The sequence below is a fragment of the Anomalospiza imberbis genome, chromosome 17, assembly GCF_031753505.1.
Source record: "Anomalospiza imberbis isolate Cuckoo-Finch-1a 21T00152 chromosome 17, ASM3175350v1, whole genome shotgun sequence".
Taxonomy (NCBI): domain Eukaryota; kingdom Metazoa; phylum Chordata; class Aves; order Passeriformes; family Viduidae; genus Anomalospiza; species Anomalospiza imberbis.
Genome location: NC_089697.1, coordinates 4,865,173 through 4,890,330, shown reverse-complemented (window position 1 = coordinate 4,890,330; position 25,158 = coordinate 4,865,173). Strand labels below are relative to the sequence as shown.

The 25,158-nt window shown below is 45.4% G+C and overlaps 1 long non-coding RNA gene across 1 annotated transcript; it reads right to left on the bottom strand.

Moving 5' to 3' along the window:
• Nucleotides 1-443: 443 nt before the first annotated feature.
• On the bottom strand, nucleotides 444-3,835 carry LOC137484437 (uncharacterized). The gene is made up of 3 exons (XR_011004863.1): nucleotides 3,730-3,835; nucleotides 3,106-3,259; nucleotides 444-1,617 (listed from the first exon to the last, which is right to left on the bottom strand). It is a non-coding gene; the product is annotated as an uncharacterized lncRNA (long non-coding RNA).
• Nucleotides 3,836-25,158: the final 21,323 nt, after the last annotated feature.

Sequence of the window (25,158 nt, the reverse complement as noted above, 5' to 3'; positions counted from 1 at the left end):
GAGATCAGTCTCCTGGGCTGTTCTCTTGAGTTTGACTGTTGTGAGACATGTTTAAATAGATTGAGTTTCCACAACAGCATAGTTGTGGATGCTGTTTCTCGTGCATGTTTAGGGTGAATAAGTAGAAATTACACATCTTTAAGGACTTAATTTAGTTACATGCTTTGAACAAAAATTGGTTGGGAGGAAGGGACTGAGGCAACCTGGGGGCATTTTTCTTCCTGTTGGCTTACTGACAACAGTGTGGGTGTGCTGAGGACAAGCCATACCATAATCATTACAAGCAATATTGTCCTGTCTCTCAGCCTCTGCAAGATCTGGATCCTCATTCCTGTAGGGTGCAGGACCAGTCTTGGTATCCCCATTGCTTTAACTCTTCTGCTATGGGAATAGAGGAGTTTTAGGGGGCTACAGTCTGAGAGGGGATAATACCAAAAATGCCCCAGAGGAAAATCTTCAGCAAGATACCAGCAGTCCCCTGTTCCCCAGAAATGTCACAGTTCACTGGTACATTGAATCTTTTCAGTCAAGTCCCCACTGTTTTCACCCCAGATACGGACACCAACCTCTTGATGGCTGGTGCCTTAATAACATCTACCAACCATTTTTGGAAGGCATGGATTGACTCTGGAGATGAATCAATGCCTGTCAACATCTCTGGGCATGTAAACACACCAGTTCTTAAAAACACAAGGAACAATTTGGGCATTTGGTTGAGATTTCAGAAACTCCTCTGAAAAGGGAGAAGCCAACTCGGAGATAGGTGCTGTGCTGAAGGCTGCTTGCCCATGCTCTTACAGACAATCCTTGAGGCAATTTTCTGTCAAGGAGGCCATGGGACTTGCCAGGGGCCCAAGTGGGGCTTAGCGACTGTAACCACAGAGACAAGCAACAAAAAAAATTGGGGAAGAGGTAGCTACTGGTCACTGTGTACCCGTGGCTGGGAGAAGTGAGATTTCCTGTGCCCCGCTATGGGTCAACAAAAAGAGCACAACAGATGGCTGTTGGACCGAGTCTTAGGAAAGAAATCCCAAATGGGACTGTGCCTCTGAAAGAGCCCTCTGTGCCTCAGAACAGCAAATACGAGAGGATGGGTCAGAGCTCTGTCCTGCTGTGGCACGTTGAGAAGTGATGAGAGAAGGGTTCCTGTTGTAAAAACGGCAAAAGATCAAGTCTTTCATCGATGACGCCAGGGCAGGACTTTAACGGAGAGGTGACTAAGAATTCCAGCCACTCTCATGCTTGCAACAGCCCAGGAAGGGATTTGGTTCTTCAAGGGGCAGAGCATGCAGCAGCACCCGCTGGTAGCTGGTGAGCAGGGGGTGACTCAGATATTTGGAAAGTGACTTCCCTCAACTGCTTTGGAGTCCTGCACTGGATCTCCCAGCCTTGAAAAATATCACTTTTGTTGGTGGGGTGTGACTTGCTGTGCTTGGACACAGAGGAAACAGAAGTGCAGTGAGGGCTGTTCCAGCATCCAGTGACTGCCCAGAGAGAGAACTGTGGGCTTTGCCACCAAGATGCCTTTTATATCTGCTTGGCAGAACTGTACATTTTGTCAGAGAGCATGACCACTGTCTGCCTGTCTCTGGGAATCCTCATGGCCAGGCAGCACACCTATGTCACTTCCAGAAGAAACTTGGCTGAATAGTTAGATCCTAACAGTGTTTTGGGAGGTGCTGTTAGCACCTGATAGTGGCAAAGCAAGCGATTCCCTGTGTATTAAAGATATTTTCCCCATCAGTAAATTTCTTGCCAGAACTCGATGAAATGGGATACATTTGGGAATTGACAGTAATTCCCAAATTTACAGAGTGGAACTGAGGGGTATTTTCCAACATTCATTTTTTCCCATCACAATCTGTAAATTTTTTGATTAAAAAAAGAGAAAAAAGAGAGAATTTCCTCTATGCTCTCCCTCCTTCTAATTTTAACTAGTTTTCCTGGAATCTTTGTAACTTTGGGGATTAAACTGAGCTCTGCTTGTGCATTTTCTGTACATACAATTAACAAACGCTTGTCTTTCAAGTCCTTTTAGTAAGCAAAAGAAAACAGAACAGGATTAACTTTGCTATCCTCCATTGAAAATGAGTTCCCCTACTGAGCAGTAAGCACAACCATGGAATATATGGTACTTACTTAATACACTGGAAAAATATTCTTTGTTGGACTTAGGCTCTCTTTCCTAAATTATTTTGCTTGTTGTTTTTTTGGGTTTGGTTGGGGTTATTTTTTGTTAGAGCCAGAAGGGAAAATCAGCATAATTTCCATATACAAGCTGGACACATATATTTTTTCCAATAACTTTAATGAGAGTCAGGTTTGTGTGAAGAATTTAAGGGTGAGTTTTTTGCTGCTCCCTCTCACATCAAAAGAAAAGTTTTCATTGACTTCATTACTGCTGGGTCAGGATAGAGTAAGATATTGGGAAATAACACTCTGAGAAGAAAAGTGGCATCAGCAAGATGCTATGGTATCATTCTCTTATCACAGGTCACTATCAAATTTATATAAATGTAGATCACTAATTGCACTAATGCTTTGCAGAGTGCCTAATGCAGCAGCTATTTAATAAAGCAGAGGAGTAGTAACAATGAGTCCTCCCAGTGTTTTTGTGCAAGTTTTATCAAGTCTGGAGAACCCACCGAGTTGGAAAGACTACTGCCCTTCATTAATGCAGTCATGAATAAAGAATAAATCAGCGTGTCCTTCAAGCTCCCGGGAGTCCTCCAGGCCTACACACAGCACGATTGTAAGAAGAGGGGAAGGAAGGCAGGGAAGTCCTAAAGATTAATCAGATAATAAGGGAAATTCCTTAGTCCTGAGCACAAGGTCTTTCCCCCCACCCTGGCCTCCCCAAGAAGCCACACAAGTCATGTTGCCCCTGATTTGCAGCAGAGATAAGGATGCCCTGGCCAGTGTGAGATGTACAACAAACACAACTTTATCTCCCCCGCCACACGCCGCCTCGGGATCAATGGGCAGCCACCACTTCAACGTTTTGCAGGAAGGATCTGTGAGATGAGACACCCCCTCGTGCCCCCTCTTCCCCAGCCTTAGAAGTCACATAAGCATGGCCTTGGAAGAAACAGGAAAAACTCTTACCCCAGGTACAAGCCTGGGTCTCAGCAGCAGCCGAAAAAATGACAAAGGAGGAAAACACTTGGTTTTGACTGTTTGTTTTTTCTTGTTTGTAGAGTTTGCACCTCAAAGCTACCATTAGAGAGTGGCTTCATTCTGTGTGTGCTTTCCTGTGGGCCTGGCAGGAAAACAGAGACCAAAAGAAAGGAAAATAAAAAAACCCCTAAGCCCGATGCTGGAAACATCTGGATTTTTGTATGTGCTTAACATCTCAGGAGAGTTTGTTTTTGTTTGTCCTTCTTGCCAATTAAGTCAATGCTTTTCCCTGAAATATATGGGAACCGGAAATTTATATTAAAGGGAAGTATTCCTGGTTAAACTCAAGCTTGGGTAATTAATGACAGTGTGTGAGGAGAAGCAGTGAGATGATAACCTCCATAAGCAATATTGTGCTATCTCTCAGCCTCTGCAGAGTTAGCTGTAATCATTGTTCAACCAGACCATCAAAGGAACGATAAGATCAGATAAGCAAAATACTGCCGTCATTTTACATCAATGTTATTTAAGTTATACTTATTACTTTTCCTATCTTTGGTTAAAATGAGGGTGAAACCCAATTTTTTCTTTTTTTAATTTACACACACTTACCTATGCACATGCATATCTTTGCCCAATTAGACCCCCAAAAAGATGCATGTCCATGTACTATACTGCCTCAGGAAAATCCTGGTTACATTCTGGTGGCTTAGTCAGAGAGTTTAGCACACAAGCAGCCAAGACCCACCTTCACTCTACAGGGGAAGCCACCTGCAGACAAAAGATGAGGAAAAGTCTCCTTCAAGAAATAGTCAAGAGACTCAAAAATGAGCAACGTGAGCAACTCTCTTCGGTAGATGAGCACTGACCTGGAGTTTATGGTCATGTTGGCTGGTCATAGGCTGTCCTCATTCCCCAAGAGAATTATGATTTCTGAGACCCAGAATAATCATGGCTTGACAAAGTGAATGGGACACATGACTGGGATTGCCTCCTCTGCTATATCTTGAATGCCCATCACAACCTCCACCTCCAAAGGCAGACAGTGTCCCAAAACTTAGTCACCATGACATGCACTTCTACAGGTTTCAAATATGTTTAAATTCTGTAAAAAAATTTGGGTGCCGACCTAATCTTTTCTGAGCTAGATAGGAACTGTTCACTTGCCAAACCAAGGGGTGGTCCCCTTCTCAGAGATGTAACTGAGTGCTTTACCACTGATTTTGGCTAAAGGAAGCTCTCACCCTCACCCTGTAACTTCCTTTAGGTCAAGTTTTCTTCCTATATTTCCAGCACTTCTGCTTCTGGTCCTGAGTGGAACAGATTTTCTTGTGGGTATGTTTGTACTTCCCAGTCATTTGCATGTAATTTTATGCAAACATTTTTATCACAGATCAGTTCACACAACCACAAGCTGTGTTTTTATTTTCTCTGTCAGCTGAAAGCTTCATCTACATTGGGTTTTTTTCTCTCCTTGCTCCAGCATGACTACATCAAAGTAATTGCACAGGTGTAAACCTGTAATGCTCTAGATGTTCTGCATTTGTGCAGCAAACTGTTCTGTTTTCCATGTACCTTATATTGGTCTGAGCCCAGGTATCTCACATTTTGCCAGGCAGCACTTTTGGAGGCTCAGTGAAACATATGCATTAAGGTCATTGCAGGAACCCAAAACTTGGGCAGGCAAGCAGATGTTTGAGACAATTTCTTGCCATGAGATAAAAGTAAATTCCTCACAAATCATGCAGTACTTATAATAAAATAATTTAATTTGTGAATTGGGCAAAAAATATTAAAACGGACCATGTTGGTTGATAATTCCTTTAAAAGACTTGCATCAAAAGATAAAATAATGCCATGAAACCCTCCATTTGTCAGTCAATGCTACACATCCACTTAAAATGCCTCTGCAAGTTCTCCAAACAGCTGGGAGGATGAGAGGCAGCACTGGTGGGAGCAGAGGCTGAAGGAGCAGGAGCAAAAGCACACAGGGAGCCAGCGTGGGGAGGGAGAGGCCAGGCTTGTGCAGAGTGTGACTGAAACCTTCCCTTTGCCTCTCCAGAGAGCAGGAACCCCATGATTACCCAGCTACCAGGTGATAGTGAGCCAGAGCACAAAGCTCAGAGCTCAGAGAAGATCAGAGTGATGAAAACCATCAGCAAGCTTCAATTTAAAATTGCTGGGTTGGAGCTGGCACCCCCACAAGAATAACGCTTATTATGTAGTATGCATTTCATCTTATTCTCCTGGCTGATTAAATGATAACTCTTATCTTACAGAACATTGGAAGTTGTTGCTACATCACATTGTGGATTTATCAATAACTAATTCCCTGCTGAAGAAATAAGTATTTCATGACTGTATACGCAAGGTGCTCATTGCTCAATTTAAAACATGCCTAATCTGAAGTTAATACTCAGATTTTTTCACTCTTTCTTTTGATGACTCTTACCAGTCTCAGTTGCAAGGAAATAGAAATTCACCCTGTAAAGATGACAAAATCTGGAGCAATATGAGAAAATGACTCCTTGGATGGGTCTTCAAATGAGAGGTTTCAGCCCATTGAATGTTTTTTTTTCTCAGCAAAATTTTAAATCCTGGAAAACAGATATTTCTCGTGGATCTGCTGAGGCAGCTTTCAGTGAACTGTAAAAGCACAGGCTGCACCATGATGCCATGAGGGGCCAGGAGCTGCTCATGGAAAAGCTCCATGTTTTCACACACAAAACGAAGTGTAAGGTCTTTGTTAGTACAGCCCTGAGTATTTCACATTATGGCTCCAGGAAGAGCAGCACATTTAACACAGTGCTGTGATCATGGACAATGCAGCTACACTCTCCCAGTGGTGGATGGCCATAGGAAAAGGGATCACGATTAACTCCATCAGTGCTGAATGATACACCTACCCTGTGCTCCAGCTAATGCTTCTTTCTTCATAAGACCAAAAAAAAAAAAAAAAAAAAAAAAAAAAAAAAAAAAAAAAAAAAAATCAAACTGAAACTTCATGACATGTCAGGATCTTGGTTTTTCATAGTTATTAATGTAATTTTTGTTTTGCTGAAAAAGGATCAGAGCCAAGGCATGAGCAGGTGCTGCAGGATCTGAGCTGCCCTGTCAGCCTCTTTAATGTGACCTTGAACTCCCAGCCACAAGTCCAGACCAGAATACACTGGAGTGTGCTCCACAAAGGAATATTCATAGAAGACTCAGATTAGTCCAAAGATTGTATTCACCATCATTCCTTTAACTCACATTTCTGCAAGTAAAACCACACCAGAGAAAGAAAACTGCTCCACCTTAGTAAAACTAATTTCTTTTTAGTCTTCCTTTTTTTTTTTTTTTCCTACCATGACTTCAGTAGGGGAAAATTTCCTGAGTTGTTGGAACAAAACTGGGAAGCTCTTTGATCCAGAAGCAAATGGGTTAAAAGAGCTTCAGAGTTTAAAGCTGTGTTTTGCTCATCCTTAATGGAAACTCAGGGACTGAATTTAGAATTGTGTTTGTGGAGAACAAGGAAAAAAGCGTCAGAGAGGAGGCTGGCAAGGAGGGATGGTATGCATGGGAATTAAATGCGGTTGGTGTCACTGTGCAGGGCGAGTCTGAACTATGTATGTGCGTGTAAGAATTTGTAGTAGTCTGTGTGCTGGCAAAAGAACTGGCAACCTGCCCTAAAACATTTAATAGGCTCCTCCTGAGTTTTTGAATCTCTCCTCAATGCTCTGTGACAGAGGAGAACTTGATCCCCATTTTAAAGCATCCCTAAGTGAGGGGTATATGGGCTATATATGAGATGGTATTCAGACAAAAAGCATATAAAAATCAGTTTGGACCTTAATAGAACTGGGGACTATGTGTAGTGTCCAGAACCAGCTCTTCCCACATCAGAATTTGGGGGTGCCTTGAGATTGGCCACATGCCTGCTTCAGAGCCAGGATCCAATTTCAGATTCCTTCTCAGTCCCCAGAACCCATCACTGTTTGCAGCCTGCATGTCATGATTTGAACTTACAATGATTTTGCTGCATAGAGGAATCAAATGAGCTGGGCAAGTTCCTCTGAAATCTGCTCCCTCAATCTCTAATATGCAAGAGAGCTTGAAGCTCCTTCCTAAGAAATAAGTGAACCTGGATGGTTTTCTTGCAGTATAGTCCAGCTCTTGCCTTGGCTAATTTAGTTACTAGTTTCAGGGATTAAAGTTTTAACAGAAGAGCAACTGCAGCAGCCTGATTCATTTGCTCTCTGTCTTGACCTTGGCAGTGCTGAGGTGCTGACTGATGCCCAAGCTGCAAAGCTGAAAGTAAGGCAAGATCTGAGGAAGACTTCAACAGAGGACACCTGTGGGCAGACCAATCTACCCATCCTGGTCCACATGGATGCCCTGAGGTCTCCTTCATGCCACAGGGCTCCAGAGCAGTCTTCATCTTCCTGTGGGTTTGCACAAGTGAACATTGTGTCTGACTGGGAAAAAGGGCTCTGACCTGCGCTGAACAGAGAGCAGTCAAAACCTAAAGACAACTTGGGTAAGAGGAAGAGGGGATATCTCAAAATAGCATTTCTCGTGTCATACGGACTGATGGAAAGTCCCTGATTGCCTCCACCAGGGGTTTGTGATACCAGGACAGCTTTGCACACATCTCTAGTGAAATCCATTGGACTTCTGCAGAATCTCTGTAAGGGGAACCAACCCAGTCACCAAATACAAAAACAGCTGTGCTGAGAACTCTCCATCTGCCTCTGATGGCCTCATATGGCACTCACAGAAAAGCATTCATCCTCCTATTTACTGCAACTGACTAAAAGAATCTTTATATGAAAGCCTGGAATAGCTTCAAAAGCCTCTATCTTAGGAAAACAGCATGCATTTAATAGCCTTCCAGGAAAGTATCACATATAAACTGAACAAAACCATTTAGCCAAGGAGCACTTAATTACAGTCATGCAGAGCAGCACCCAAACTCTGTGGAGCTCCTACAGGAAGGGATCTTTGGACAGAGACTATAAAACCCAGAGGGACTGTGTAAATTCATCAGGCTCCCTCCAAAACGTAGATGCAGTTGAAGGTTCCTGTATTTTTCAGCTCTTCATCACTCCTACTCAGTTTTCCCTGCACCCAGGAGAGCTGCTCTGATGACTGTGCAGAAGCAGTGTGGGCCCCAGAGGTGGTAATAACTGACTGAGACAGTCACAGAATACAGCTATCAAGGTGTTTCCCTCGACTAATTAAGGTCCTGAGAGGCGTCACCTGTGCTTTAATCCTTCCCTTACCCACAAAATCTTCCAAGAAGGCCGCAGAAGAAAAACAGCTGCCTTCCAGCAAGCTTCAAACTTTCTGTCCACCTTCACTAGAGCAGATCAAAGCAGCTGCCACCTCCTTAAAGCAGAACATTTGAGTGGTTAAACTGAGGACAAAAGAGGGTAAATTAGTATTATTTTTAGACAAAGTTTGCTACCACTCAGCAGAAAACTGCCAGTGCAGCAGTATATGGCTTCATATAGAAATATTGGTGCTCTATGGGACAAAAGGGCAGAAGAGCAGGAAGAAGAGTAGTACCTCCCCTGCATGTCCAGGAGCCAATGCATGGATGGGATATGGGAGAGATCTGGAGGGAGCTGCCCTCCCAGACAAATGGCAGGGCCTGTCCTCAGCGACCAGTGCAGCAAAGTGGCCCAGCAATCCCCCCTGGTGCTGGGGACAAAGCGCTCCTCGGGGCAGCAGCTGAGGCAGCTCGGCACTGCTTGAGGGACTGACCCAGAGCAGCATCCCAGGAAAGGGCTCAGGGATGGAAGGGCCGGCAGCTTCTGTCACAGGCACCTGCGTTAGGGCCTGAGTCACCTGGGCTGGCACCAGCTCTCACTTCTCAGAGCTGGGAGGACTCCTGCATCACCTGCCTCTCTCCTGCCCCTGCTCCATCGCTGGGGCTGGCACCAGCCAAACTCTCTGCTGATGGTTCACATCAATATCCCCTTGGGCCACAGCGGGACTGGGCACCCCAGGGGAACAACTGAGATTTCTCTGCTGTTTGCAGCTCTGGCTGGTGTGAGGCGGGGATGAGAAACCCCAGATTTAGATTTTTGCAGACATTTCTAGTGTTGATTAGTTTTGGTGATACTCAGTGTTAACATTTGTGTCCCCTGAGTTCTTTGCCTTTCAGAACAGGACGCCTACTCGTTAATTAGTTCAGGCTTTTACCCGAAGGGTTATTTTGGGGATAGGCAGAACATTACAAAGTGCTCAGTCTGTGCTCCGACCAAGTACTTTGCTGTGAATATGGAGTTGACATCACGTCATTTAGTTCATTTATTTAAGTGTTGATTTGTGGCTGATGCACCCACGGGTAATGCTGACAGCAGCTCCAGTTTCTTCATTAAAATACAGTGAAATAAACACAGCCCTCACACCTCGTCTTTCCTTAGCTGTAACCTGCTCACCCAAGGAACAGTCATCGCATCGCTGATGACAGCTGAGGCCACTCAGCAGCAGGATCACTCTTATCCCTGATGTTTCTGGATGGCACCTGAGACAACAGAATACCTGGGACCCCACCCAGCCGAAAGATGCTGTTGGTATCTCTGCAGACACGGGAAATCTCCTGCTTAATTTTTAGGGCATGGATGACATCATTGGTGTGGACACAAAATCACCTACCTGGCAGAGATCTGTGCTGAAAGGACAGCTTGGCCCTGGCAAGGCTGAGGTTCTGGTTCCTGGCCCTGCTCTTGTCCTCTGTTGTGGCTCCAGCAAGCTGGATCACCAGCCCATGGTCTCAGCTTTTCCTCCACTGCTTTGCCCAGTTACTTTATTTCTTGCAGATATCATTTTGCCCTGTGTGAGCCCCTCTGGCTATGGTAAATAGAAGAAGATCCCACGAAATCACCTACTTGTGCTCCAGTAAGGAACACAGAAAACATGTTGTTCCCAATGCCAGTGAGAAAAATGGTAATTCCTGAAACAATATCTCAAAGATGTTGTTTCAGAGAGGGGAAGCTGAGGCCATGGCAAGTATTTGCGAAATACCTGTGGTACGATAGAGAACTACCCAGAGTATCATTTTGGGTCAGACTCTGACACTGGGAAAGCTAAAAGCTGGTGAAAGCAGTTCACTTCCACCAGCTTCTGGGACTGTGGGGCAGTGGGGTGAAGGTTTTGGTGAGAGGTTGGTTGTTTCCCTGGGTTATGGAACCTCCTCTAACTTGTGCAGAAGGATAACACAGCTGTAGATATCTGTGCAGGACCTTCACATGATGAGTTTGGAGGGCATAAATGAAGCTGGCACAGGTTTATGAGATGCCAGCAGGGGACTGGACTGGCTGACTGCAGGACTGTGAGGTGCACTTTTCTGCACAGAGGGCTGCAGCTTGTCTCATTGCCGGATCAACATTATTTTCACTTTCCCTCCTTATGGGCGCTGTACTGCCACACTGCTGCTCCTGGCTTATGAGAGAATTAACTCCCTGTAGTACCAGTGGAGTACAGGACAGCTTGTGATATGTACTGGGTTCCTTCCAACATGCTACAAAGCAGATTCTCACTCTGGTAACAGCAGTAACTGTGTTTAACACCATGACTTTGTGAACATCACCCTGATTCATGCTGTTCTCTGTCACTGATTGTTACTACAATTCACACTAGAACCCTGACTCAAGGAATTGCCCCTAAATGCTTGTGGGATGGCTGCTTCTATCTACATCACAGTTATCTGGTTTGGGTTGCTCCCACTATCAAGATCATAGATAAAATGCATGAGAAATCTAATAATACCTACCAGTTCCTATCCTCCCTTGGAATTTCAGTTGGTATCTCTTCATAGATCCTAAACTGGCCCATCTCCAGCTGGAACTGATTCCTCCATCAGAAGGAACATTAGGTCTCCTTAAACCTGGAGCAATTTAAAAGTTCTTTCCCATCACAACAACTTTGACCTGGACTGCCTTCCTTAAACTGCCTCCAGAGCATTCTGTTTCATAACCAAATTGCTCATTATTGTTGCTCTTTCCAAACTATCTTTGATGGGACTCCTCTTCGACTTGTGCCTTGTTTAGAAGCAGTTTTGATGTCTCTTTTTTGGCCTTTCCATGCCTGAATGACCTCTGTGTGGGAAAGCTGGTGACAGCAGAGCTGCACCTCTTATGATAAAACTCTCCATACTCATTCTGAGTTTATAAGTGCACAGTAACATCACGCTACTTTAATTATATGTTTTCCTGCGCCTTCTCTTTCATCTTTCTGTAACTTTGTCAAGGTTTTAAACACACCTAGGCCTTAAGGCTCCTTCAGTGAGGATTGCTTTCAAATCCATCTACGCATTTTCCTTCTATGGGTCTCCGTGTTCTGTACTTCCCCAAATTGCAGGGCTGCAGTAAATGCCTGGGAATAATGCATGTGTACAAAGCATAGACTGTAAAAGCAGGACAGTGTGATGGCATTAGCAAGCACCTCTGATGAAAGATGAACACAGAGGCTGCAAGAGCCTTTCTCACATGTAGTTCTGGAGTGCTGGCAGATTTTCCATTTTTGCGATGCTGTAGATTGTTAAAACCTCACTGAAATATCAGCTTGTTTCACAACGGGTTCCCATTTTTCACAGACTCATTTTTTATCTGTTTGGCTGACAACTCCTATGAAGGTTTCCTGTCCTGTACTGGATTTCTTTTGAAATTGTGGTTTTAATTTGCCCTATATTTTTCTTTTCTTTTCTTTTCTTTTTTTCTTAAGTGAATGTAAAATTGATTCCCTGGGAAGACATGGGATTTTTTTGCAACATAACTATTATCCTTTAAGAAATCCAGGCTTCTCAAAGATGCTGCCCCTTTAAAAAAGACAAAAAGAAATCAACCATCGCCTGGATAATGCCATTCTCATCAACATGCAAGGAGCTTGCTTGTCTGTCACATCGCCCACATCTTCTCAATCACTCCCTTTCATTTATCCTATTTTGCCCCTATTTTAACTCATGCTGTGACTGATACTCAATGACAGACAGAAGAAATCCAGCTGAGCATCATCCCTCCTCTTCTTCCCCACAGGAGATGCAGTGTAGGACCTTACCTGGCAGAGATCAGCACTCAGGCACCTGATGGAACCAGAGTGGGGAGAGACTTTTTACAGCTAGAGGAAAACACTGCCAACCCAGAAGGATCTGGGTGATGAGACTGTTGCAGACAACTGTTCTTCTGACTTGTTCCCCCTTTTCCATGTGTGAAGAGACTGTAGGTGTTTTGCAAGCAGTTGCAGTTTGGAAGACATGATCACAAACCCTGACTAATGTTTGTGGCTGGTGGGTCCGTGGCAACAAGTCAAAGCAAGTGCTAATTACTATGGCTATTGCTGCTAATTTATTATTTAATTTCACTGTATTAGTGTGGCATTGCAGGGCCCTAACCTGGAGCCATGGCCCCATGGGCAGGACACTACCCAAACCCAGAACAAAGCAACGGTCCCTGCTGCCACGATCTTGCAGCCTAAATATCCTGGTGTGTTGACTGCTGACCTGTAACCTAGAGGTGTTTGAGCCTCCTGACTGCAGGGATCCCAGAGCTCCTACTGGTCTAGGTGAGTGCAGTGGAGCTCAGTGGTTAAGCAATGGTGCTACTGACCCAATTGCCCAACCAGGAGGAGGTACCAGCCTGGGCACTTGCACATGCAGGTGGGGAGATCTGTGGGAAAACAGTGGGGCTCAGAGATAAATGTGAAGAATACATATTTCTGGTCTTCTGAACCAGAGTCCTAAATCTGAGCCTGAAGCAGTTTGCTCTCATTTAGAAAACACAAGCCCTTTCACATGGCTGATTCATGGCAGTCTCCTCCTCAAGCTGTCTAGCACATGTCTACAAGCTGATGCACTGATACACAGCAGCTCAGGATGGAGCTATCCCTCCCTGGCATGTGTGCTTCTGAACGGCAGCCAAATGGAGCAGCCAGCTCCCAGGCTGCCCTCTGATTGATCCAGTTCATGAAGACCTGCCCAGCCATTTCCATGCATATCCTGGGAAGATTAACACACCATCCTCTGTATCCCACAGCACTACAGGAGAAAGCCTTCAGTTAACCCTGTGTGCTGCCAACAGCTGCAACCAGCCGCTTTAATGAATCTGCTGGGTTTTCTGTTATAAATGATCCAGCTGCATTCTGCTAATTGTGTTTCCTGGCTATTTCTTCAAGACATAAAAGAATGCTGAGATCCTATGGGTCTTTCTTTTATTTATATCAACTTAAGGTACTCTGAGCTTCCCATTCTAGTGAGAACCTGGCAACTGTCTGTGATAATAATAATAAAAATACTTAGTGTTACAATTTCTGTCTCTCCCTTAATTCAACACCAGTATAATTACCTAGAATAATTTCTAATATATGAAATAATATGCGCCAAGATTCTGGAGGGCCTGGATGGGAACTTGGCTGTTGTCTTTCAAAGGAAAAGAGATTCCACTCCTGTGCAAGAAGACTCATGCCTATTACCAACAGTTTGGAGTTTGCTGTTGAAACAAACTTAATCTCTCTTTAATTCTATGTTTTATCTTGGATTAGGCTGCCCTTGCTGGGAATTCAGAGTCTCAGGGTGGGAGGAGGCAGTGACCGATAGAAGGCATGGATCAGGCTCTGTTCAGACTTGCAGGAGCTGAGGTAGTCCAGCCTCACAGCTGGCTCTGGGACTCCATCCACAGGATTTGCTTCCCTGCTTTGGCCATTGATGTGTCAAAGTCAGTGGGAACTGAGTCCATGGGGCTGACAAGGAGAGAAAGAGGGCAGGGGAAATCAGTGTAAGTGTGCTGTAAATCAGTCCCTGCCTCTGAACAGCCTCACAGACTGGAAAACCTCTGCTTGGCATCTTCCAGAATTAGTGTGGATAATGTGGCACCGGGCACTTGGCTGGGTTATCTGAGGTCAGCAGAGTCCAACCTCTGGAAGGGAGGAAGAGGGAAAGCAAGCACAAGACCGTGCCAGGCAATGCACTGTCACAGCTTGTTCCTCAAGCCCCAGAAAACTCCACACCCATTTTATTCTTCACTGTTTCCTCATCAGCCTTGCGTGAGATGCTCCTGGGCAATGGATTTAGGAAAACCCTGTCATTTACACCTTACAGGGAAGCAGCAGCAATCTCCATGGCAATGGGGCTCCCTCAGCCCGGCTCCACCCAGCAGGTGAGGATGGATGACCTGCCAGCTCATGGCACAGGAGCACAGGGGATGGAGGAGGTTGGACAGAAGGGTGGAAGGCACACCTGTGGGGAGGTTGCTGCTGCTGGCTCCTGTTTGCTCGCCGTGGAGAGGGTTTTTCTCTGGCTGACTTACAAGACAACATCTGGCACATGCATAAAGAGAACATGATGGCTGATCTCTCCAGGGGCATTTATCTTCATGAATGAGGAGGAGAGGGTTATAGTGGTGGAGCCCCAAGGAGCTGGCCTGTCTCTCCTCACCGGTGAAGATTAATGTGTTGTGGGATGTTGGCTAACACGTATCGTGCACACACAGTGTACCTTTCCCTCCACCTCCTTCTCCTTCCCCAGCTCTCCTCTCATGGACTAATGGACTAATACAGCTTTGAATGATGACAGGTTACATGGAATACACTCCCTCTCCCCACAAAATGCATGGGAAATCTGCAGCAAACAGAGTGCTTAAAATGGTTAAGAACTGAAGGGAAGAACAGCCTGTGGAATTTCACGTCTTTATCTCTCTAGTTTAAACTGGACTTAGAGTATCTTCTCTTTTCAAATATATGACCCATAAATTAAATTATTGCATTCTTTTTTTTTTTTGTCATCCAATTAAAAGGCAACACCATGGCTCACATTTGTATTTAAAAGAGCAGATTGCTTTCTTTTAGTAGTTCAAGAATAGAGGAGACTTTTCACTCCAAACCAAAGATTTTTGAAGATGGGTGGGCACATAAAGGCCAACAAGAAACTGCATTAGGTATTGGTCCTGCACATATCTTTGCATTGTTGCAATAATAATTCAGATGCAGGTTTACTGCAAAATCACTGCATGAGAAGGACAGAAATTCGCAAGGAGGGAAAATTTATGACAAAAAACAGTGAAATGGCAGATCAAAGCAGAAAGTTACCTAATTTGTACCTGTTGTATATTTTGCCTCAAAACCATGGGCTCAAATTGTGTAGAGGCTGATCTGTGCAAAGCCTCTCCACTTGGAAGCATTTATTTTACAGGTTAAATTAATGCTCTTTGTACTCAGTGCAGCTCCAAGCTTTTGGACAGCTGTGGTTTTTGGGTTCAGAAGAAGCCAAGGAGTGCATCTCTCTCTCTCTGATCCTGGCCACTGTGGGCAATGGCAGGACTCCCTCCTGCCCTGGTGGTGAAACATCTGGCTGGTCCACACAGGTCTAGAAAAGAGAAATTAAAATAGCTATGGAGATATGGGAACAAGGAAAAAAGCCTTTATGGGGGGATGAAAACCATAAACATGACAGCAGGCATGAGATGGGAAATTAGAGGAATTGGAATGACAGGAGTTTGTGGCTGAACTGGGAAGAGAAGTACTTGCATTTTAAAGTGTCTTGAGGCAGAGGGAGCTGACAAGGACAGACAGAAGTATTTGTAAGCATTCAGGTGAAAGATGACCAGCCTTCCTCCAGAGGGAAAGACATCCTTACAGGAGCACACCGTGTCCTGCTGCAATCTGCCACCACAAAAGTACCAGATTTACAAACCCTCCTGAGCATTTACAGGAGACAATTATTCTGCAAAAGGGCTACTCCTCATCAAATCCATTTTCTCAGCTAGTCTATCACTTGCAAAGTCTCATGTAGGAAACTGGTAATCTACATAAAAGTGAAAGGAATGTCATGCAGAATAGCTTAAAATATGGATCCTCCATCACAGAGCCTGTCATGTCTTCCTACTGTATTTCCATCACTGCAGACAACATAATGCCACTGCACCAGTCATGTTTCAGCTAACACCTCAAGTCAGGTAGACACATAACAGGTTAATTAGGGGCTTTGGCAAATTGAGTCCACGGGCTGTAATTACCAGCACTCAAGACCTACAATTTCTGCTTTAATTAAAATAAACAGTGTGGAGAAGCTGACATCACACCAGAGTAACCAGCGTGTAAGTCACAGTTAATTATATTAAGCTGTGGCCTCCATCATAAAAAATACTCGGTTTGGGTCTGGATTTATAGAGACTGACTTTACCATTCCAGCAAAGTTAATTGCTGTACAGAGGCCACCGACTGGTCTGGACAAGTCAGTGTTGGGGTGATGGGATATGCTGTGTGTGGAAGAGCTTCTTCTCCTCTTGGGGTGGCAGCAGGCAGTGCCAGCCCTTGAATCCTTCCTTCATTGCCTCCTGCCAACCTCTCATACCCTGACAAGTCCCAGTTCTGCCCCATCCACACCTGGGCTGCCTCTGTTGCATCAAAAAGGATGGAGAGCTGCTGCCTTTCCTAAAGAGCATGGCCAGGGAAATTGAGTCTGGGGAAAAAAGCTGGAAAATGAGTTTTGGGGAGAGTCTGGGAGGTGGGAGGTGTAGGGCTCTGATGTGCTTGGGCACCTCTAAGCTCAGGGAATCCCCCATTGATGGAGATTCAAGCTGTGGGTGCCTGAGCACACCCAGGGCACGGGTGGCACATTCGTGCTCTGCTCCCAGTAAATGCTCCTGCTCTGGCACAGCTCTTCCCTTCTCTCCTCCCAGGTAATTCCCTCGGCGCTGTTGCAGCGTAACCACGGCCCACACTCCAGCCTCTCATCCGCCACCTCTCCCGCTTCTCCTCCTCCACCCAAGCTTCCCTCCCAACCCTGCCTTTTGTCTCCTTCACCCACTTTCAACCCTGGGCCTCCTTTGATGCCACCCGACGTGCGAGGTGCAGCCGGACCCACCCTGCCCAGCCAAAAACACACCTGTTTTGCAAACCAGCCCAGGTGTATGGGACACACGCTGTTCTGGGGTGGCTTTTACTGCGTTACACAACCCTGCTGCCTGGGAGCCTGCAGCCGGAGCGGCTGTGGAGGAGCCGACGTCTTGCAGGCTTGCCAGGACACCCATCAGGGCCCTGCAATACCTGGGCAGATAATTAGACACTCAGCAGGGTAGAGGTGACAGATCTCAGGTTTGTACTTTTCCAGTCTGCTTATGAGGAGCTGCCAGGTGTCCCCACAAGCGTTCGCTCAACCCACAGATGATGAAGCTCTTGACAGGCTCCTCGCAGGACCTGGGAGGACTCACCTGAGCTCCTTGTTGCTCCTTGGAACTGACAAGGATCAGCAATAAAATACTAGAAAAATTGCCTGAGCATTTCCTGGGGGATGTGATGGCAACTCCAGCAGAAACTGCAGGGCAATGCCAAGTGTCCCAGCAGTGCCATTGGGGGTGCAATGAGACCCCCTGCAAGTGACAGATTCAGCTTCTGCAGTGGAGCCTGGGGAATGAAACGCTCTGAATTTCCATACGTCCCTATCCTGCACTTTACCTCTAGGACCAGCTTGACTGTGGAATCCCTGGAAAACAACATTTCAATGGAGCTTTGATGATATGATCTTCCTGGGGAGGGAGAAAGGGAGCGTAGGGCAGGGAATGCTGCTGTTTTCTGTTGTGAAAGGTGTGGACCTGGTTAATCACCCCAGGATGTTGGATGGACAGCTCAGACACAGAGCAGACAGTATTTTCTTTTGCTTGTTCTGAACAAGAAAGCATTTACTTCAGTCTATTTTCAAGCATGTAAAAGCTATGTAAATTGCTTTTTTTTTTAGGTTTTGCATTAACCTAACCCCTTTTTTTTCCTGAAAACAAATAACATGCTCAGGCAGTATAAATGGAAACAGTTGCTCTTTATTCATTCAGTCACTTCAGGATTTGTTTCTGACTTCCACAAAGTCAGAAGTGGTTGATCCTTATTTAGTTAAGTATGGTTTCCCTGTTACCTCTCCATATGAAATTTTGACTCTCTGTGATGTTTTGATTAGCATATGATTAACCAGTAATTTTTTCAATGCCATAGGCCTTATACAGAAATTCTTCTTTTCAACATATCTTTCACTGTCCTGCCACTATTTCCTAACAGTTGCTGCAACCTGCAGTCCAATTATTTTCATTCCCACGATATTTTGAGTCCAGCCTAATAGAAGCAGCCTGGTGAGCTTTAAACTCAGCAGTTAATATTTAAAACAAAACTCTTTAACACTGCTGTCCAGCTGGCCATGGGTATTGCTGTTGGCTTGTAGCTCACCTACAAAGCCCCACAGAAAGGTGGTGCTTGTTTGTTTGGGGTGTTTAAATGCAGGATTGCTCTCTGCTTTTGGTAACCAGGTGAGACACCCCGTGCAAGCTCAGACACTGGTATTTGGTGTAGACCTGTGTGTTGCCCAAGCAAGAAGATTGCCCTGTGCTCCCTGCCGTGGATTACAAATGCTTTTGGCTTCTGCAGGTGAAAGCCAAGTGACAAAGCGAAGTCACCGGTGCCCAGCCCCGAGCAGGGTGAGCTGTGGCACTGCAGGCACTGGCAGAGCTGGCGTGATGTGGGCACTGCCTGATCAGAGTGACCTGGAAAGCTGAGGGTGCTCCTTCCCCTCAGGTGAGGAGGAGGAGGAGCAGGAGGAGGCAGGGTGGTGACTCAGAGGAGCAGCAGAGCCTTCGGGGCTCTCTTGCACACCCCGGCTGTGCCCACGGGCTCTGCCAACCCCTCGCTGCCTTCAAAGCACCCAGAGCCGAAGCAGTGACCTCCCTGCAGGAATGGAATTCTCCCTCAGTGCCCTGCTCCTCCAGAACCCTGCACACCAATTGTGGGACACGTCTGAGCCCTCCTGCTCCCACCCCAGGGCTCCTCAGCCACCACTCCACTGCTGAGTGGCAGTGACAGGGGCACAGGGTGGCTGCCCAGGCAGTGCACTGACCCAGGGCAGGGCCACTTTCTCTCCTGGAAACCAGCAGCCAGGACAGAGGCTTCCAACAGCCAGGACACCCAAATTACTATTGTTTGTGCTGTCAGGATACCACAGCGTCAGTCATGGTTTTATCCCACTGGAGGGATGGGCCATTCCACAGCACTTGGGCTTTCACTGGCTCTGAGGATGTGTGGTTTTAAATTCTTTTACCTAACTGTAATGAGCCATTTGGGTTCTTTCTTCCTCTTTTTAGAACTGTTGCCAAGCAGTTTGTCCTGAAAAAGCTAGTTATGGTGTTGTGTTTTGTTTTTTTATTTTCCTCCTCTTATCAAAGCAGGATGCCAAGAGACAAATTTATTGTCCTGTGTAACATCCTCTTTCATATCCTCCCTTGCACACTCCAGGAAAAGCAAAGTGCCTGCACACCAAGCCCTTGACAGGTCAGATCAGGGAGCAGGCCCCAGTCTGTGCTCATCAGAGGCTTTTGCAAACCCCATTGGAGAGATGGGATGAGTTTTCCCTCACTTCATCTAGTTTGGGAAAGGGGCCAACATCCTTCTTGAATCCTCTGTCCCTACATAAACAATATACCTTTTATTTGGTGTCCATGACTGGTGATGTGAGGAGTCTGAGCAGCGTGTCTGAGATTTAACAGGGAGGCCCATCACTTGGAGGGAGATTTGGGAGGCTGGAGGAAAGAGAAGAAGGAAAGAGAAGCCCAGAAGCAACACAATCCAACCATGTCCTGCTGCTGGGACGTGGGCAGAAAATCCTCTTCATGTTACTGGAGTTTTGTTGTCCCTAAATCATAATCCATTTTAATTCAGGTTTTTATACAGTGACACCTAAATACTCCTCAGTGAGTGAAGACACACTATGTGTGTTCTCTTGTGTCTTCTCACAGGCTAAACTGTGTGATGGGACCACAGGTGCTGGTACCCACCAAGAAGCCACAGAGCCCATTGTTTTCTGGTTTGTATTTACCACATCCTTGGTCTCAAGGGGCTTTATTAAGCCTGATCAGAACTGCTCACTTTTGAGGTAAAATGAAGTACATTTAAATCTACTGAAACTTTAAAAAAAAAACTCCCTCACATGTTTTTTTTTTTTCCTTCTGATCATTTTGCTCTGGATACGCCCTCAGGCCTTGAGCTTGTAGGACCAAAACCAGCTCCCAGTAATTGGGACCTGAAGCCTCCCTTCCCTCAAAAGCCACCATAAACATTTCCAACTCAGTAATATAACAAGGAGGCACCTGCATTTCTAGAGTCCAGCACTGCAGAGAAATATCACCTCTGCCCTGCAATCTTGCTTTTGAAGTGACCTGGCTGTGGATAGGATAACGGGTGAGCTGCTCCAACCTCGTTAAAGCCAGTGGAGCACCTCCCATGGCTTTTGGGGGCACAGGCTGTAGGCTGCCTGTGTGTTGAGGCTGGAGCAGATCCTTTGGAAATGTCTAAACAAAGGAAAGGAATTAAACCCAAACAGACTTGCTAAAAAATAGGGGATGGCATCTCTGTGGGCAGAGAAGGCTGCAGGCCATGGGTGCTCATACACAGGCAGGATGTGCCCCATGCAGCTGCCCTGGGGTGCTCCCATGCTGGCAGTGTTTTGGGGGACTGTCCTGGCTTTTTCTCAGCTGTTTCAGCAGGTGCCCTGTGTGGCATTGCCCCCACAATAATTATGTCATCATCTGAATTGCCTTTGGAATTAAAAATAGCTTCAAACTGGAGTGGGCTGTGATGGGTCAGCTGGTGGGGAAGGAAAAGCCCCTGTTCTCCACCCGCTGGATATTTTGGAGACCTTGTGCAGGCAAACAGCCAAGGTGTGTGAGTGAGGAGCTTTATTTTGGCAGCACTTGGGTGAAGCCAGCTGGGAAAAACAACTACTTTTTCATAAAACTTTCTTCTATCCCAGTACCTACATGTTTCAGCACACTCTGGGGAACACACTGCAATGAGTGATGTAGATGCTGCTGAGACACCTCCTAATAAAACTGTATTTTCCACATTTATCCCAATTAAGAGAACAGGAGTCAAAGTAGGTTGAAGATTTCAGTTGAGTGAGGTGTTTAGAGGTGGGGCCAAAGGAGGGTTTGAGAGAAATCTGTATTTTCTGTGAAATAAAGTGGATATGAAATCAATGAGATGAATATCCACACATTTTTTGTTGTTATTAATTTCTGAAGATGTTGAAAGTTTTTATTTCAAGTGAAACTTTTCTTTTTACCATTTCTATTCTTCTAGTGCTGTTCAGCCAAAATTCCAGCCCATGCCAGCAGCAGTGGTGGGGGTGGCAGGTCAGGTGTCACATCACACTGAAGATTTTCCCCTCCTTTAGTTAATCCCTTCACTTTTGCTCTGCTAGGGAGGGGCAGGACATGACCTGCTAAAGCCACCCTGAAGTGAAAAATTATTTTAATTCCTAAATGAGCAAAATACTGGATATTCACACAATTGCAACATCAGGACCCCTGGAAAGCCTCAGGAAAGGGCAATGGAGGACTCCAGAGCTGTGTGCGCCCCAGGCAGGGTGCCAGCCCCACAGAGATGCTTCTTCCCCTCCAAGTCCACCAGGGTGGGGGGTCAGTGTGCATCCCCTGTGCTGGAAGGTCAATGCTGCCTTTCCCCTGTGCAAGCAGCTTCTCCTGAAATGACTATGGTCCTTCCAGCTCTGCTTTGTGGCTGGTCCTTCCAGCTCTTCCCCCCACATTCAGAAAAAAGGAGCTAAAGGAAACACCTTTGGCTGCAGTGAATATGTAGTGGCTTTTGTGCTTCCCTCTACTGCCCTTCCCAGCCTGGTGACGTGGGCATTTCTGATATTTCCTGAGCAGCTGCTGGATGCTACACCTTTAGAAGCTCCAGCTCTGAAACCTCCACACCCTTTCCCCTTCAGCAGAATTCACATAAAACAGAGAATAAAATAAAAAACAACTATAAAAGCCAGCCTGGTGCTCACTTGGATGGAATGGCTCTGCTCTCAGTTGCCTTTGGTGCAACCTCAGTGTTGTCCTGGAGGCACTTTTGGGGTGAGATGGGCAATTGGAGAATTCAGACAATATATCCCAGCCCTTCCTGAGTATACTGGGATGGTTTCTTAAATACAGTGTGGATGATTTTACTAATTTGGGGCCTCTTCTAAAAATACTTTTTAAAGAATCTATATGCTGTACTCCTTTTTTTTTTTTTTTTTTTTTTTTTTTTAGCTTTTTTCTAAACAAATGTTAGGATCCAGGTGCTTTCTGCCATGTGTGTATGGAGCCAGGCTGAATCAGCCCTGGCTTGTTCTGTTCTCGGTAGGTGCTGCTCCTCTGACACCTCTCAGATCACACTGACAAGGAAAACTTTTATTCCTCAGCCTGTAACTCCTGTCTCTGTGTGTGGGACAAGCTCACACACCTTGTAACTATTTCACTTCGGCTCAGAACTCATCTCCTCATTACCCAGATATAATTACATCTGACAAAAGTATTGAATGCACCAAAGCACAGAGAAAAAAGACAGAGGGATTAAACTGATTCGGGTCTCTCACCCCTGAACATTATGCCCCCAAAAAGAGCTCAAGGAGGAAGAGGATGAATAATTGTTGAAGGATAAGTGCCATGATTACAGGGTATGGTCTTTCATATGGCACCTGAAGACTCAGACAATTATAGAAACTATAAAGAAAAATCAATCTCAGTACTAAGATGGGAGCACAGGGATATTTGTTTGTTTGTTTGTTGGTTTTCCAACAGGAAAGCAGAGAGCCTGATCTGTGACTTAACATTTAACTTTGCATTACAGGTGGGCTTTCACAGGCACTTCAGGACAGCCTGGCAGCTGCCATGGAGCCTATTGCTAAAAAAAGAAATAAGCAGGAAATCATTTGAGAAGCATTGATAACAACAGCAACAGCACTTCTGGAAACAGGGTCAGGTGAGAGGGTGCCCTTGCTGGGGAGTGACGAGCTGCTGTGGTCAGGGCTGCAGGTGGGGCTGGTGACGGGCAGCCACAGCGGCTGTGGGGTCACCCAGGTGCTGCTGGTCACTGGCGATGCTGCTTGTCCCCCTTAGGAGCCCCTGCACGCCCTGCCTGCCCCTGCTCCTGGGCAGCAGCCTGCCTGCAACAGGCCTTCCATAAACTTAGCAGCAGGTTTATGTGCTGCTGAAAACTTGCAAAGAGCTCGTGGCGAAAGGACGGTGCAATTTTCTTGTAAAAGCGTTGCTGACGCATGCCAGGGAAAACGTCAGGAGTGAAGGAGAAGCTGTGGATCACTGGCTGAAAATTGCTTTCCTTGTCGCCTCTCCTGTTTTTCTGTAATTACAAAAAGGGGAGGAAAAGCAACTGAGGTATCTTCTTGTAACAAATGGAGGAAAAGAGAAAGTAAACACATAGAGGAGTGCCAAAAAAAAATTACCTGGGAAATTCCAAAATGAAAGTATTTTGTTTAAAAATTTCAATTAAGGTTGCTAAGTAACAGCAGTGTATCTACTTATCAGCTCATTTACAAAATCCAAGCACTGAAAAGCCAAGACATTAATAGTGGTGGAGATCATAAATCTTATGCTGCCGACATAATAAGTGTACATGCATTATTCTTATCAAGTACAAAGAAAGTAAATACATATTTCATCACAACAAGCTTAATGCTGACCTCTAAATAAATAGCTGTCTTTCATTAGCAATCTCAAAATAAAACATAAAGCAAACCCTATTAAAAAGAGCCATAAAAATTATGTATGTAGACACTAATGACACATATTGATCAGCTTCACGTGCAGAGCCATACGCATGCATAATTCTGCCACAAATCAGCATGGTTATGTGTTTTTTTTTTTCCCTCAAACCAGACATTTCATAATATTCTCAAGGAAACATAATTATCAAGGATTAACTAAAAGTCAGCTGTCACTTTGATAGATATATATGTTTTATATAAACACTCTTGTCAGCCTCAGTACTCACTGTATCTCTTGAAGAGCACTTTGGCATTGTAACTGAGCTTACCAAAGGAATATGATTTTAAAGGTCAGAGTCAGGGCTGCTGAGCTCTGCTGGGACGTTCTGCTGCGCTGTGTTTTGTGCCTCAGAAAGCTCCGTCTCTCTGCTTGGCGCTAATTAGGAGCGTCCCTTGTAATCAGTGGCTCCATTCCAATTTCCATTAGCTAAGTTTTGGACTCCAAGGGCTGTTCCTTCCATGGTTGCCCCATTTCAGTCGAGCACTTCACCATATGCCAGCCCTTCTGCAGGTGCTTAAGGTCAGAGAAGTTCTCATGTTTGGGTGTTGGGATGGGCCACACGAGCAATGCGGGAACATGGAGGAATGTGCTCGCTGCGCCTCAAATCCCCAACTCCAAGATGCTTTGTCAAACACTCTTCATATTTTTCAGGCATTTTGGCTGTTTCCAGGGGACAGACACTGAACCTCCAGCCAGGCCCATGTCAGCAGGTGTTGGATTCTCTATGGAGCTGTGGCAAAACTGAGCTGAAGCAGCACAGATGGAATGGTGAGGGCAAGGGCTGAAGGGGAACAGCACAGCAGCCTCGATGGACCAGGGTGGTCCCGAGGGCAGTTTGTGGTTTGAGCAGATGAAATAAATTTGTCACAGGTTTTAATCAGCATTGTCAAAGCTCCAGGTCCCAGCCTGCCACGGGCCAACATTCCTGGCTGTGCTGAGGTCTCCCAGCCAAGCCTTCCCACATGGCATCCATGGACTGAGACTTTCTGCTGGATGAACAACTGATTTTGACTCCTTGTAGGCAGCATTTGCTCTGCAGTTATTGCCACAATATACCAAATGCTTTAAAAAAAAAAATCACACTAAGTGCACTGAGGTTCATATTGTCACTGAAAGAAACTTCTGAAAACTCATGGATAATAGTTAAATCCATTCAGCTTTGAACACTTTAAAAACTGATCAGACCTCTTTCTTAAAGCCCTGAAGTGCTTTTAACTCCCACTGAAGCCAATCAGGGCTCTTTGAAAGCAGTGAATGGCAGAACTAGCCCCTGAAACATGTGAGCCCAGCTACTGAGAGTGGAAGCAGAAAATAGGTTACCCCTCCCAGCACAAAAATGCAGATGTGAATTAGCGCCACATATGTAATGACATTTAAAAGCTACATTCAGTAAATCTTATTCAGAGTGAGGAAGAAATATGAAAGAAATCCATCAACATTAATTTAACTCAGACAAATAACTATTACTCAATGTAAG